Source organism: Ursus maritimus, unplaced genomic scaffold, assembly GCF_017311325.1.
Source record: "Ursus maritimus isolate PB19 unplaced genomic scaffold, ASM1731132v1 scaffold_17, whole genome shotgun sequence".
Taxonomy (NCBI): Eukaryota; Metazoa; Chordata; class Mammalia; order Carnivora; family Ursidae; genus Ursus; species Ursus maritimus.
Window position 1 is genome coordinate 12,241,493 of NW_024424119.1, and position 14,506 is coordinate 12,255,998.

General features: G+C 39.9%; 1 protein-coding gene across 1 annotated transcript in view; it reads left to right on the forward strand.

The window, feature by feature from the left end:
* The first annotated feature begins 239 nt into the window (after window positions 1-239).
* The window catches only part of DENND4C (DENN domain containing 4C), a 122,232-nt gene continuing 107,965 nt past the window's right edge, over window positions 240-14,506 (forward strand). The window contains 1 exon segment of the mRNA XM_040631467.1: window positions 240-661. The gene's annotated coding sequence lies outside the window, so the exon portion shown is untranslated.

Consider the following 14,506-nt stretch of genomic DNA (forward strand, 5'->3'; position numbering starts at 1 on the left):
GGTGCAAAGCACCGCTCAGGGCTTTTTCCTCCCAGCTCGGTTTCGGCTGCGGACCCGCAGAGCGGAGGAGGAGGAGGGGCTCCAACCGAATAGCGCTGGGACCTCGAGCCCCGCGGGGGTCGCCGCGGGAGGTGGGGGGAGGGGATCAGTGGCCGCGCGGGCTCGGCCCTCCCCGGGGGCGGGGCTCTAACTCTGCCCCGCCCCCGCACCTCCCTTCCCCACCCCTCCCCCACGTCCTTTTCCACCCGCCCCCGCAGTAGGAAAGGGAGAGGGAGGGGGAAAAGGAAAGTGCTGCTCTGTGGAAAGGGGCGGAAGGAGGGGGAGAAAAAAAAGAAAAGGGAACAGAAACATGGCCGTCAGCTGTCGGAGCGGTAGTGCAGCGGGCAGCTCCTAGGCGACCCGCCGCCCGCACGGCCGGATTCGAGAGAGCACCGGCGCCCGCGCGGGCTCGCGTTCCCGGCCGTTATCGCTGCATGCGGCGCCCCTCGAGACCAAGCCCCTGAGGCGGCGCAGGCGCAGATCGGACCGTGGCGGCGGTGGCGGCCGCGAGAGCAAGTCCCCCGCCCGGCTGTGCTGAGGGCGCGCAGGCCGCGAAGCCGGAGCTTTCATGCCCCAGGAAGGGGCTGTGTCTGGGTGGCACTGAAGGTGGAGCAGGCGGCAGGTGAGTCTGCGGTGGAGGGTCTTTCGCGGAGGAACCCTGCGCCGCGCCGCCGCCGGGCCCGCGCTCCCGGGCTGCGAGGGCGCCGGGCAGGTAGCCACTCGGAAGGCTGAGTGCCTCTGGCTCGCCTGCGGGGGGTCGCCAAGGAGGCGGAAAGTGGCCGGGGCTGGCGTTCCCGGCCTAGCTTCTCCGCGGTTTCCGGGGGCGGGGAGTCCCCGGAGCCTGCGGGGAGTAATGATGGGGGAGAGGCCGCGCCAGGACTGGCCTCCCAACCCTGTCCGCCCCGGCTGCTGAGAGCCACTTGCCAGGACGCGCGAGGGGTCTGGGCCCCGGGGACCTCCTGCGCGACGGATGTCTGGGAGGGGGTTGGGCGGGGAGGGGGCGGGGATTGGGTTAGAGTGGGTGGAGAGCGAGGGCTGGGGTCTGGAGAGAAGGGTCCAGAGACCGCGAGGGGAGACCTGGGGGCCCGGGGGACCCGGGCAGGTGTCGCAGGTGAATTGAGGACATGTCCTCCTCTGCCTTATTGTAGCTGATCCTCAGGGCTTCCTTGTGGGAGATGACTTTTCGGAAGGCTGGTTCCATTAAACTCCGAGTGACTAAACACAAATAAAACCAACTAATGAGTCCCTAGTGCTGACTTGTGTAGAGAGCTGTAACTTTTCTGCACTGAGGATGCTGTTCTGTCTTTTTTTCTTTTGCTGCTTCATGGACCTTTTTCCCTTCCGTCGCGTCAGAACAAATAGGGAATGACCCAGTTTTTAAAGAGTACCGCCGTCCCATCCCTTTTTGCGTTCGTTTCACACGGAAGAATTTAGGCCAGTTACCGAAGTTACTTGTGCAAATACGAGGGTAAGTGTCATCTCCAGTAACGAACGAACCCTCAGCTGACTTTGTGTTTTTTGCCTAGGAGAGATTGTCAAGCATTGTTACTTGGGAATTTGATTTACTGAGACTGCTTGATTGTGTACAAACTCGTGTTAAGTCTTTTTCCCTAGACCGCGATTTACGGTAGGAGTAGGTGTTCCCTTCCGGTCTTCCGGTTTAGAAGGTGAAGGGTATGGTGAGACAGGGAAGCGTATTAGCACTAAGACGCCAAGTTTTTAATGAATTCTTGATTTGAGGTGAGCGTGTGTATTAAGCTATCCGAAATGAAGAGCATAGTTTATGATGTTCTGTGTACACATACGAGCAAAATCGGTATCAAAAGGAAAACTGTGAGCGTTAAATGTCAGTTCTTGCTCAGTTATAACCCTTAAAAAAACCCTTTTTATTTTCTGCCCTGTTCTTTGCATTACTGTTAAAAAGTTGGTAAACTGTCGTCTTGCTTTGAGATTGGGGACTCAGAAATGAATTTAGATTTCTATTCATGAGGGTGATCTGCGTCGTATAGACTTGCTTTGACTTGCTTTGACTCGAAATGGCAAACTCAGTCCACACTTTGCACTGCATTGGTATCTCGTGTGGCCATTTTGCAAAATAGTTGATCTTTTGTATTACTGATTTTAGTGAACCGGTAACGTGCTAGTTGACTTTGGCCATCCATAGTACCTCACTTAGTGCACTACTGTTTCAGTCTTGTTAATTTGGATAATAGAAAAGCAATGATGCTAGAAATGTTGAAGTCGTATATTGGAGTAATTTACTCTTGTATAATTTGTAAATGAGTGCATCCTGTCGTTGAAAGTAAACATAGTATTTTGTAGTATAAACTTGAGTTTTCAGCTGAAGAAATTGGCAGTAGAGCTGGTGTGTGGAGACTGTTCTTAAAACGCAAATGTTTTAAATTACAAGGAGCTGCAGTGATGTGTAGGCTGTGACAATTCGTGGTGCCAGACTTGGAAGGTTATTTGGTTGAGGTGCTCTCTATAAAGAAACATGTTAAGTATCTTCAGTAAACGCTAATTTGTAGCTATACACAAGAGATTTTTCATGATAAAGATACATAAAGGCACCTTTGCTCTTTATATATCTTCCAGTTAGGACCAAAACATCTCATATTTTCTTTGGATTTTCCTGCCAAGACAATTACTGATTTTGTATTGGCTTTGCTGCTTAGTTTGAACGTTAGTCTTACCCTTGCAACTTAAGTACAGGTTGTAAAGAAAGAAAAAGAAAGCTGCTGAGTCAGAGGCAGGTTGTTTCATTTGGTCTTTCTGATTTGCAGAAGGGAATTTCTGTTAGAATTTCAATTTCCAATATAATATGCTTGCTGAAACTTAGATAGTAAGGGCAAATAAGCTTTCCTAATACACGAATTAAAATTTTATCTTCTGTCAGCTGGTGCCACGAGTTTTATCTCCTCTTTCATATTGTCAATTTGATAGACCTGTAGTGAGTGGAATGCCTTGTTGGGATTGGAGATTGCTTTGTAAGGGTTAAAAGTTGGGGAAAGTTGTACATGGTACAGCTGGTGTAAAGGTGTAGTTTAGCATCAGATTGTAGGAAATTCCAAAATCAGATAGGTTTATTATTTGAAATTTAAAACAGTATTTTTGGGGGAAGAAATTAGGTAGCTTATAAACTTAAAATATTTTTCTACTTATGTCAGTACATAATACATATAAGTAACTGTGATAGAGCTTAATGTGCTACTTGAAAACTTTTTACTGGAAAAGAGTATAACATGATTAAAGGAAATTCAAAAGGAAAAAATTTAATACTCATCTATCTTACATTTTTCTGTATTCTACTTGTATAATGTATTAATTAGTATAATATACTAATCCTATCCATACTTGTATATAATTCTGTGGTTAATATTCATATAATTGTTTTTTTTAAAGATTATTTATTTATTTGAGATAGGGAGCGTGCGTGTGCATGGGGGGGAGGGGCAGGGCGGGAGGGAGAAGCAGACTCTCCGCTGAGCTGGGGCCCCTCGGGGCTGGATCCCAGGACCCTGAGATCATGGCCTGGGCCAAAGGGAGACCCTTAACCGACTGAGCCACCCAGGTGCCCCATATATAATTGTCTTTTTTAAAAAAAGATTTATTTTAGAGAGAGGGCGTGTGGGTGGTGGAGGGCAGAGGGAGATGGAGAAAATCTCAAGCAGAATCTCTGCAGACTCCATGGTCTTGGGGCTTGGTGTCACCACCCGGAGATTATGCCCTGAGCTGAAATCCAGAGCCTGCTGCTTAACTGACTGAGCCATCTAGGCGTCCCATATAATTGTCTTTTTAAGCATAACATGTTTTCCTTGGTGATGCATATTACTGTTATTTTATGGTTTTATAATAGTCCAAAGTTTTACTGTTTCACAGTGGATTTAACTATTTTTTCTGCCTTTTAACATTTTAGTATTTCACTTTATTACTCTTAAAATAATGTGATAATGAAATCATTTTGGTAATATGATGGTCGAAGCCAAATTACTTTTTAAATTTTTGAAAAAGTAAACATTCTTTAAGTGGTTTTGTTAGCAGTGGGTTATTAGGGCCCCTATAATATAGTATTTAATTGAGAACAGAATTAAAGAAAGATGAAAAACTGTAGATATGTCTGTATGACTTGAATTCATTGAGTAGGTATCAAAATATAAATTCATAATTCTCCCTGTTACTGATTTGCTGCATGTTTCTATATTTACTAATTTTACTTTTAAAATACAATAAGTAATATTCTTATAGGAATTCTTAATTCTTAAACTAATATTGTGGGGCATAAATGTTTCTCAGTATACCGTATTTCAACCAGACCTAATGTTTACAAATCTAGATTTATATAATCTTTTGACTTACAGAAGAATAATTTTATAGGATTTTAAAAGTCTTTGAGTTATTTTAAAGGATTCCTTGAACCTTGTTTTTTATTGTGTATATACAGTTTATATGTATCTTGATTTAGGGAAGCTTAGATCCTAAAAGCATAAATGTTATTAGTCTCTTTTTAATTATAGAAAAAAGAATGTATTAAATAGGTACTGTGCAATCAGCTAGGGATAAAAAGATGAGTAACCTACAGTCTGAATATTAAAGTCTAGTAGGATAAACAGTCTTACAAATATGCATCACAACTACAACATGACAAATGTAGAATAGAGTAAACTTCTCTATAGGAGCAGAGAGAAGTCCCTAACTATTTTTAGTGTGGATTGGAGGTAGTGAATTTACATAGAAGGAGACATTTGATTTAAAACTCAAAAGAATGATATGAAAAGGTACAGAGTAGTGAAAATGGTGGATTTCATTACAATGCAGGTAATGTAGTGTAGGTGCAGGTAGTTCTGGAGGGAAGGAGGGTCTAAGCTGGAGGGGAGAGCAGGGGCGATGTCATGAAGGGTCTTAAAAGCCAAATAAGAAATTAAGACCAAACATTGTGGGGAACGGGAAACCATATAATGATTTTAGGCTGTTAAATATCTTTGGCTCAGTTGGGAAGGATGGATGTGGGAAAGCGGCTTGAGTGAGGCTGCGGGTTCATCAGGAGATCTTGAAGGCATCCAAGGGAGACTTGAGATCAGCAGTGGTAGGGATGGAAAAAAATGAATAGAATTGAGAACTATTATGTGATACAAACATTTTTCTGTGGCTCAAAAGCCTTGTCTCTGTCCTTATCTTCTCCTTGTCCAGTGTGCACCTGTCACACCAACCAACTTTCAGATTTTTTCTCTTAGAGCCCTTGCATATACTGTTCCATTTACATGTTAGTTTTTCTGAGCCAGCTTTCCTGATCACGCTGTCTAGTTAGGGAGATCAGTTAGTATCAGACCACCTAGTTATTTTATTCTGTAGAATTTCTTTTCTTACTTTCCTTCCTCCCTTCATATCTCTTCCCCTTACCAATTTGGTGGTTATATGCGATCTGGCTCCTTTTTATTTTTTGTAAGTGTGGGTCTGTTTCTGGTCTCTCTTTTTCTGTTCCATTGGTCTATATTCTTACACCAGTAGTATATTGTGTTTATTACTATTTCTATATAGCAAACCTTGCAGTCAGGTAGTGTATGTCCTTCAACATTGTCTTTTTTCAACATTGCTTGGGTTATTTTAGATCTTTAGCATTTCATGTGAACTATAGACAATGCTTGTCAGTTTTTACAAAAAGCCTGATGAGAATTGACATCTTACTAATATTGAGTCTTCTGATACTTTAATGTGGTTTATTGCTCCATTTATTTAGGTCCCTTTAGTTTTTCTTGGTAGCATTTTTGTAATTTTTCTTTTGTAGGTCTTGTATATATTTTGTTCATTTTATCCTTAAGTGTTGCATGTTTTTTGAGGCTTTCTGTTGTCAGTGATACTGTATTTTAATTTTTGTTGATAGTGTAAAAAATACAGTTGATTCTCTTGTATATGCTGTTTTGTATTCTGTTATCTTACTAAATTCACTGTTTACTTATAAGAGTTTTTAAGTAGATTCCTTAGGATTTTCTTCATACACAATCATGTCCTCAGAGAAAGCCATTTTTGCTTCTTCATTTCTAATCAGTATGCCTTTTTTTTGAGGCTAGATTAATGCTATTCACTAAAAATACAGTGTAATTAAAAATTTTCTGGTAGCCCCACAATAAGAGGCAACAATAAGTCATTAAATGTAATATATTTTTTACTCCACTACCTCCAACATATTATTTACATGTATAGCAGTTTCCCCAGCACTGCCATGACAAATTACCACAAACCATGTAGTCTAAAACAACAGAAATTAATTAATCTCAGTTCTGGAAACTAGAGGTCTGAAATCAAGGTGTCGGCAGGGACTTGCTCCCTCCGAAGGCCCTAGGAAAGTTTCCTTCCTTGCCTCTTCCTGTTTTTGGTGGTTGCTGGCAATCCTTAGATATAGGGCTGTTTAGATTTTCTGTTTCTTTTTGTGTCAGTTTTGGTAACTTCTGTTTTTTAAAAATTTTGTCCATTTCAAATAAGTTGTTGGAATTATTGTTGTGAAAGTATTTATAATATTCCCTTGTTATTTACCAATATGCCTTCTTTCATTCCTCATATTGGTAATTTCACCTCTTGCTTTTTTCTTGATTAAGAGATATTGGGTTCTATTGCTATTGCTTGTCCATTTTCAATTTTATTGATTTCTGCTCTTTTATATTTTTGTCTACTTTTGGTTTAATTTGCTTTTTTTTTCATAGCTTCTTTAGGTGAACCCTTATATCACTGAGTTAAAAACTTTCCTCTTTTCTAATATAAGTGCTTAAAGCTATAAATTCTCTTCTAAACATTACTTTAGCTGCATTTCACAAATTAATTTCCTTACTTTCAGCTCAGAATATTTGCTAATTTCTCTTGCGAATTTTTTCTTTGATGGATTATTTGGAAGAGGGTTGTTTAATTTCTAAATACTTGAGGAATTTTATAAGATGTCTTTCTATTACTGATTCCAAGTTTAATTCCATTGTGGTCAGAGAACGTGTTGTATATGATTTATATTCTTTTAAATTTATCCCAGCTTTATTTATTGGCCAGCATCTTGTTTATCTAGGTGAATGTTCTATGTGCACTTGAAAAGAATGTGTATTTTGCTGTTGTTAGGTGGAGTATTCTATAAATAACAGTTATATCAAGTTGATAGTGTTCTTCAAATTTTATGTATCTTTACGGATTTTCTGTGTACTTGTTCTGTGAGGAGTGTTGGACTTTCTTTAATTGTGGATCTGTTTATTTCTCCTTTCAGTTCTGTCAGTTTGCATATGAAAAGATGCTCAACATGACCCATTATCAGGGAAAAAGAAATCAAAACTACGATCAGATACTACCTCACATCTGTCAGAATGGCTAAAATTTAACACAGGAAACAACAGATGTCAGCGAGGATGCAGAGAAAGAGGACCCCTCTTACCCTGTTGGTGGGAATGCAAAATGTGCAGCCACTCTGGAAAACAGTATGGAGGGTCCTCAGAAAGTTAAAAATAGAACTGCCTTATAATGCCCGGCAATTGCACTACTGGGTGTTTATTCAAAGGATACAAAAATAGTGATTTGAAGGGGCACATGCACCTTGATGTTTATAGCAGCATTATCAACAATAGCCACATTATGGAAAGAGCCCAAATGTCCCTTGATTGATGAATGGATAAAGAAGAGGTGGTGTGTGTGTGTGTGTGTGTGTATAGGTAAATATATATATATACACACACACAGATATATATATAAAATGGAATATTACTCAGCCATCAAAAAGAATGAAATCTTGTGATTTGCAATGAAATGGATGGAGCTAGAGTGTATTATGATAAGCGAAATAAGTCAGAGAAAGACATACCATATGATTTCACTCATATGTGGGATTTAAGAAACAAAATAGATGAACATAGGGGAAAGGAAAAAAAAGAGAGGAAGAGGCGAAACATCAGAGACTCTGAACTGTAGGAGACAAACTGAAGGGGATGTGGGCCGAAGGATGGGCTAAATAGGTAATAAGTATTAAGGAGGGGACTTGCTATGATGAGCACTGGGTGTTATTTGTAAGTAATGAATCACTAAATTCTACTCCTGTAACTAATATTACTATATGTTAAGTAAGATTTAAGTAAAAACTTAAAATATTAAAAAAAAAACACACACAAAAAAACCCCGATTCTATCAGTTTGTGTTCCATATGCTTTGAGGCTCTTGTTGAATGTATACACTTTTAGGATAGTTAGGCTGGATGAATGAATTTTATTATGAGATGTTTCTCTTTATCTCTGTTCTGAAGTCCTCCTTTGCCTATTGTTAATATGGCCACTCGGGATGCCTGGGTGGCACAGTCAGTTAAGCGACCAACTCTTGGTTTTGGCTCAGGTTGTTATCTCAGGGTCATGAGATCGAGCCCTGCTTCAGGCTCCACGCTCTGTGTGGAGTCTGCTTGAGATTTTTGTCTCCCTCTCCCCCTCCTATTTGTGCTCTGTTCTGAAGTCCTCCTTTGCCTATTGTTAATATGGCCACTCGGGATGCCTGGGTGGCACAGTCAGTTAAGCGACCAACTCTTGGTTTTGGCTCAGGTTGTTATCTCAGGGTCATGAGATCGAGCCCTGCTTCAGGCTCCACGCTCTGTGTGGAGTCTGCTTGAGATTTTTGTCTCCCTCTCCCCCTCCTATTTGTGCTCTCNNNTCTTTCCCTCTCTCTGCCTCTCAAATAAATAAATCTTTAAAAAAAATATGACCACTCATGCTTCTTAAAATATTAAATGTTTTTGCATGCTTGCACTTTTTTAGAAAGTGGACTTTATTTATTTATTTATTTAAGATTTTTTATTTATTTGAGAGAGAGAGCTCATGCAGCCACTCTGGAAAACAGTATGGATGTTCCTCAGAAAGTTAAAAATAGGACTGCCTTATGACCTGGCAATTGCACTACTGGGTGTTTATTCAAAGGATACAAAAAATAGTGATTTGAAGGGGCAGGGGGTTGGAGCAGAGGCAGAGGGAAAAGCAGACTCCCCACTGAGCCAGGATCCCGCCTGATGTGAGGCTCAATCCCAGGACCCTGAGATCATGACCTGAGCTGAAGACAGATGCTTAACCGACTGAGCCACCCAGGGGTACCTAGACTTTATTTTTTAGAACAGTTTTAGATTTACAGAAAAGTTGAGAAGGTAGTACAGAGAGTTTTCTATACCTTGGACCCAGTTTCTCCTATTACTAACTAATCTTATTGATCACTATGGTACATTTGTTACAATTAATGAACTAATGTTAATATATTATTATTAATGGAGGTCTATAGTTTATTCAGATTTCCTTAGTTTTTACCTAATGTACTTTTTCTGTTCCAGGATCTTATCTAGACACACCATTACATTGAGTTGTCATGTGTGCTTAGGCTACCTTTGTGTATAACAGTTTCTTAGACATCCTTGTTGTTCATGACCATGGCAGTTTAGAGGAGTACTGGTCAGGCATTTTTTAGGATGTTCCTCTAGTGGAATTTTTCTGATGTTTTCCTTAGGATTAGAGAAGGGTTATGAGTTGTTGTGAGGAAGATCGAGCACAGAGGTAAATTGCCATTTTAATCACATGTTAAGGATGCCTGCTATCAGCATGATTTATGATTCTGATGTTGATCTTGATTACCTGGTCAAAGTAGTGCTTGTTAGGTTTCTCTACTGTAAAGTTAGTCCCCTCTTCTTCCTTTCCATTGCGTGCTCCTTGGAAGGAAGTCACTATGCTCATTTTACACCTAAGGATTAGGGAGTAACATTCCTTGAGAGCAGAGTATCTGCATAAGTTATTTGAAATTGTTTTGCATGGGAGATTTGCCTGTTTTCCTTAATGTATTACTTTATTCATGTCATTGATTTATATCAGAATGGACTTACGGATATTTATTTTATACTTTCAGTTATAATCCAGTACTACTTTATTTGCTCAAATTGTTACAGTTATTGTTTTTGGCTATTGGGAGCTCTTTCAGTTGGCTCCTGTGCTCCTTTGACATAAAACTCTCAGTGTGGGTTTATACTCTCAGTGTTTATTTTTTGAGCACTTACTTTCTGGCACTAAAAAATGCTCCAGGCTCGTTTTGTGTATTTTCTGTTCCAGTCCTAGACTCAGCCATTTCTTCAAGATATATCGGTTCTTTTGATTGGAGAATAGTGTTATAAACCAAGATCTTGGGGTGGTAGGTGTGCTGATTGCTATTGGGGTGTCATTGCTTCTAGGCCTTCTCAGCTGATTGAGCAAGGAAATATACTTGTGTATATTAACCCATTCTACACATATATTTATAAGTCTATATGTCACCATCCGTATTTATATTAAGCTAAATACGAGTTTATACTGAGTCTCTAATCCATTACTAATGGATTATCATAGTTTTCTCCCCTTACTTTTCTGTAGATTCCTGCTTTGACAGTGAGAAACCTGGCTCTGCTGTCCATCATCTACTAATGTAATTGTTCAGTTCCAGTACACATATATAGCAGTATTGGAATTGTTAACTCATACTCCTGTGGGAAGCAATTTTATCAACGAGAGTGCCTGTTGGCAGTTCCTTTTGCCTTTAGTTTTAAAGACTCCACTCATTTCTAAAGTTACTTTGGTCAGTATCTTTTTCCTCCAACTCCCTTCAGTGAGTTTGTTTTATACATTTGTAATAGAGTTATGTTCTCTTGACCTACTCCACATTGCTTTGGGGGGATCCCCTGACCCCCTCAATGGTTTTTAAAATTTTTGCCTACATTAAAGCTCACTTTCTATGCTTTAAAGTTCTATGAATTTTGACAAATGAATAATGTCATGTATCCACCATTATAGTGTTGTATTGAATAGTTTTACCTCCATAAAAATCCCCTGTACTCCAACTCTAGAATCCCTTTTGCCTTACTTTAAAGCTTTGGAAACTGCTATCTCTTTTTACTGTTTCTGTAGTTTTGCTTTTTCTGAAATGTTATATAGATGAAATCATATAGCAGTTAGTCTTTTCATATTAGCACCTTTCGTTTTGCAATGTGCATTTAAGGTTCCTTCATGGTTTTTTACGGCTATAAAGCTGTAAAGCTCACTGCTTTTTATCACTGAATCATCCATTGTATGAGTGTATCACAGTCTGTTTATCCATTCACCTATTGAATGACATCTTCCTTGCCTCCAGTTTTTGGTGATTATGAATACAGCTGCTATAAACATTGTATGTAGGTTTTGCATAGACAAAAGTTTTCAAATGAATTTGGATAAATACCTAGGAGCATGATCGCTGGGTCATATAGTAAGATTACGTGTAGCTTTGTAAGAACTGTTACGCTGTCTTCTCAAGTGGCTGTTCCACTTTGCATACCCATCAGCAATGAATTTCCTGTTCTGTATCCTCATCAGTTTTTGGTATTATCAGGTTTTTTTTTTTTTTTTAAAGATTTTATTTATTTGACAGAGAGAGAGGCAGCGGGAGAGGGAACACAAGCAGGGGGAGTGGGAGAGGAAGAAGCAGGCTTCCCACTGAGCAGGGAGCCTGATGTGGGGCTCAATTCCAGGACTCTGGGATCACAACCTGAGCTGAAGGCAGACGCCTAATGACTGAGCCACCCAGACACCCCAGGTTTTCTTTTTTTAAAATTTTAGCCATTCTCATAGATGTGTATTGGTGTCTCTTTTCAATTTGCATTTCTCTAATGACATTGAGCATTTTTCCATATACATATTTGTCATGTGTAGATTGTCGTCTTTGTTGAGGTATATGTTCAAATCTTTTCTCTATTTCTTTTTTGTTTATTGGGTTGTTTGTTTTCTTACCGTTTAGTTTTCTGTATATTTAGTATACCTGTCCTTTATCAGGTATGTGTTTTGCAAATATTTTTTCACACTCTGTAGCTTGTCATTTCATTCTTTTCACAGTGTCTTTCATAGAACAGAAGTTTTTAATAGAGTCTACCTTATTTTTTACTTCATGGATTATGGTTTTTGTATCTGAAAACTCATCGCCAAACCCAAGATCACATGTATTTTCTCCTAAATTTTCTTTTTTTTTTTTTTTTTTTTTAAGATTTTATCTATCTGACAGAGAGAGAGACAGCTAGTGAGAGAGGGAACTCAAGCAGGGGGAGTGGGAGAGGAAGAAAGAGGCTCATAGCGGAGGAGCCCGATGTGGGGCTCGATCCCAGAACTCCGGGATCACGCCCCGAGCCGAATGCAGATGCTTAACCGCTGTGCCACCCAGGTGCCCCCTCCTACATTTTCTTCTGGAAGTTTATAGTGTTGCATTTTATATTTAGGTCTATGATCCATTTTAAATTACTTTTTGTAGAAGGTGTAAGATCTCAGTCTAAATTTTTTTTTTTTTTGCAAGTGGAGATACAATTTTCTACCACTATTGGTTGAAAGACTACTTTCTCCATTGAATTGCCTTTGCTCCTTTGTCAGAGGTCAGTCATCCTTTAACTTTTAACACAGTTATGTCTCTCTATTTAAAACGTGTTTCCTAGAGATAGCTTAGAGTTGAGTCTTATTTTATTTCTTTTATCTAGTCCAGTAAGTTCTTTTAATAGGAGTCTTTAGACCACTTAAAATTTAAAAAATCAGTTTTATTGGGGCGCCTGGGTGGCACAGCAGTTAAGCGTCTGCCTTCAGCTCAGGGCGTGATCCCGGCGTTACGGGATCGAGCCCCACATCAGGCTCCTCTGCTATGAGCCTGCTTCTTCCTCTCCCACTCCCCCTGCTTGTGTTCCCTCTCTCGCTGGCTGTCTCTATCTCTATCAAATAAATAAATAAAATCTTAAAAAAAGAATAAAATCAGTTTTATTGAGTTCTAACTTACACATCATAAAATCCACCCATTAAAAGGGTACAATTCAGTGGTTCTTAGTACTATTTACAGAATTTTCCTGCCATCAGTGTAATCTCATTTAGTGCATTTTCATCACCACAGAAAGAAACCTTGTGTCCATTGCAGTCACTGTCTTACCCCCCACTTGCCCACCGCAGCCCTAGGCAACCACTAATCTATTTTCTGTCCCTAAAGATTTGCCTATTCTGGATATTTCATAAAATGAAATCATACAGTATGTAATCTTTTGCAGCTAGCTTTCATTTACGATAAGGTTCTTGAGGTTCATTCCTGTTGTATAAGAAATTCATTCCTTTTTTTTAAATTGTGGCAAAATTCACATAAAATTTACTATTTTAACTGGGTGGGGGATGGGCAAAATAGATGAGGGGGAATGAAAGATACAGGCTACCAATTATGGAATGTATAAGTCATGGGGTGAAGGTACACAGCATAGGGAATATAGTCAGTGGTATTGTAATAGCATTGTGTGGTGATAGATAATAGGTATGTGGTGATCATAACATAATGTGTAGACTTGTGGAATCACTGTGTTGTACACCTGAAAATAATGTAATGTTGTGTGTTAACTATACTTCAGTTAAAAAAAAGTGAAAAAAGCTCACCATTTTAACAATTTAAAAATGCCCAATTCAGTGGCATTTAGTACATTCACAGTGTTACACAATCATCAACCACTATCTAGTTCCAGAATATTTTCATCACCCCAAAAGGAAACTCCTTTCCCTTTAAGCAGTCACTCCCCATATCCCCCCCACCCCCCAGGCCCTGGCAACCACTAGTCTGCTTGCTTTTTCTATGGTTTTGCCTATTCTGGATATTTCCTATAGATGAAATTGTGCAGTATGTGACTTTTTAAAAAATTGAGGCAAAGTTGATATAAAACATATTAGTTTCAGGTGTATAGCATAGTAATTCGATTTTTGTATACATTACAAAGCGTAGTCTAGGGGCACTTGGGTGGCTCAGTCTGTTGGGTGGCTGCCTTTGGCTCTGGTCCTGATCTTAGGGTCCTGGGATTAAGCCCCATATCGGGCTCCCTGCTCAGTAGGGAGCCACATCTCCCTCTCCCTCTGCTGCTCCGCTCTGCTTGTGCTCTCTAGCTCATGCTCTCTCTCAAATAAATGAATAAAATCTTTAAAAAAATGCACAAAAAACCCCCAAAGTATAGTCTAGTTATCATCTGTTACCATGCAATTGACGCTCTTGACCCATTTCACCCACCGTGAATCCCTTTCCCTTATGGTAATGACTGATCTTTTCTCTATATCTCTTGAGTTTTTTGTTTTTTTTTTTAAAGATTTTATTTATTTATTCGACAGAGATAGAGACAGACAGCCAGCAAGAGAGGGAGCACAAGCAGGGGGAGTGGGAGAGGAAGAAGCAGGCTCATAGCGGAGGAGCCTGATGTGGGGCTCGATCCCATAATGCCGGGATCACGCCCTGAGCCGAAGGCAGACGCCCAACCACTGTGCCACCCAGGCGCCCCTCTATATCTCTGAGTTTTGTTTTGTTTTTTAGATTCCACACAGAAGTAAAATCATATAGTGTCTGTCTTTCTCTGTCTGACTTATTTCACTTAGCATAATACCCTCAAGGTCCATCCATGTTGTCACAAATGCAGGATTTCCTTCTTTTTATGGCT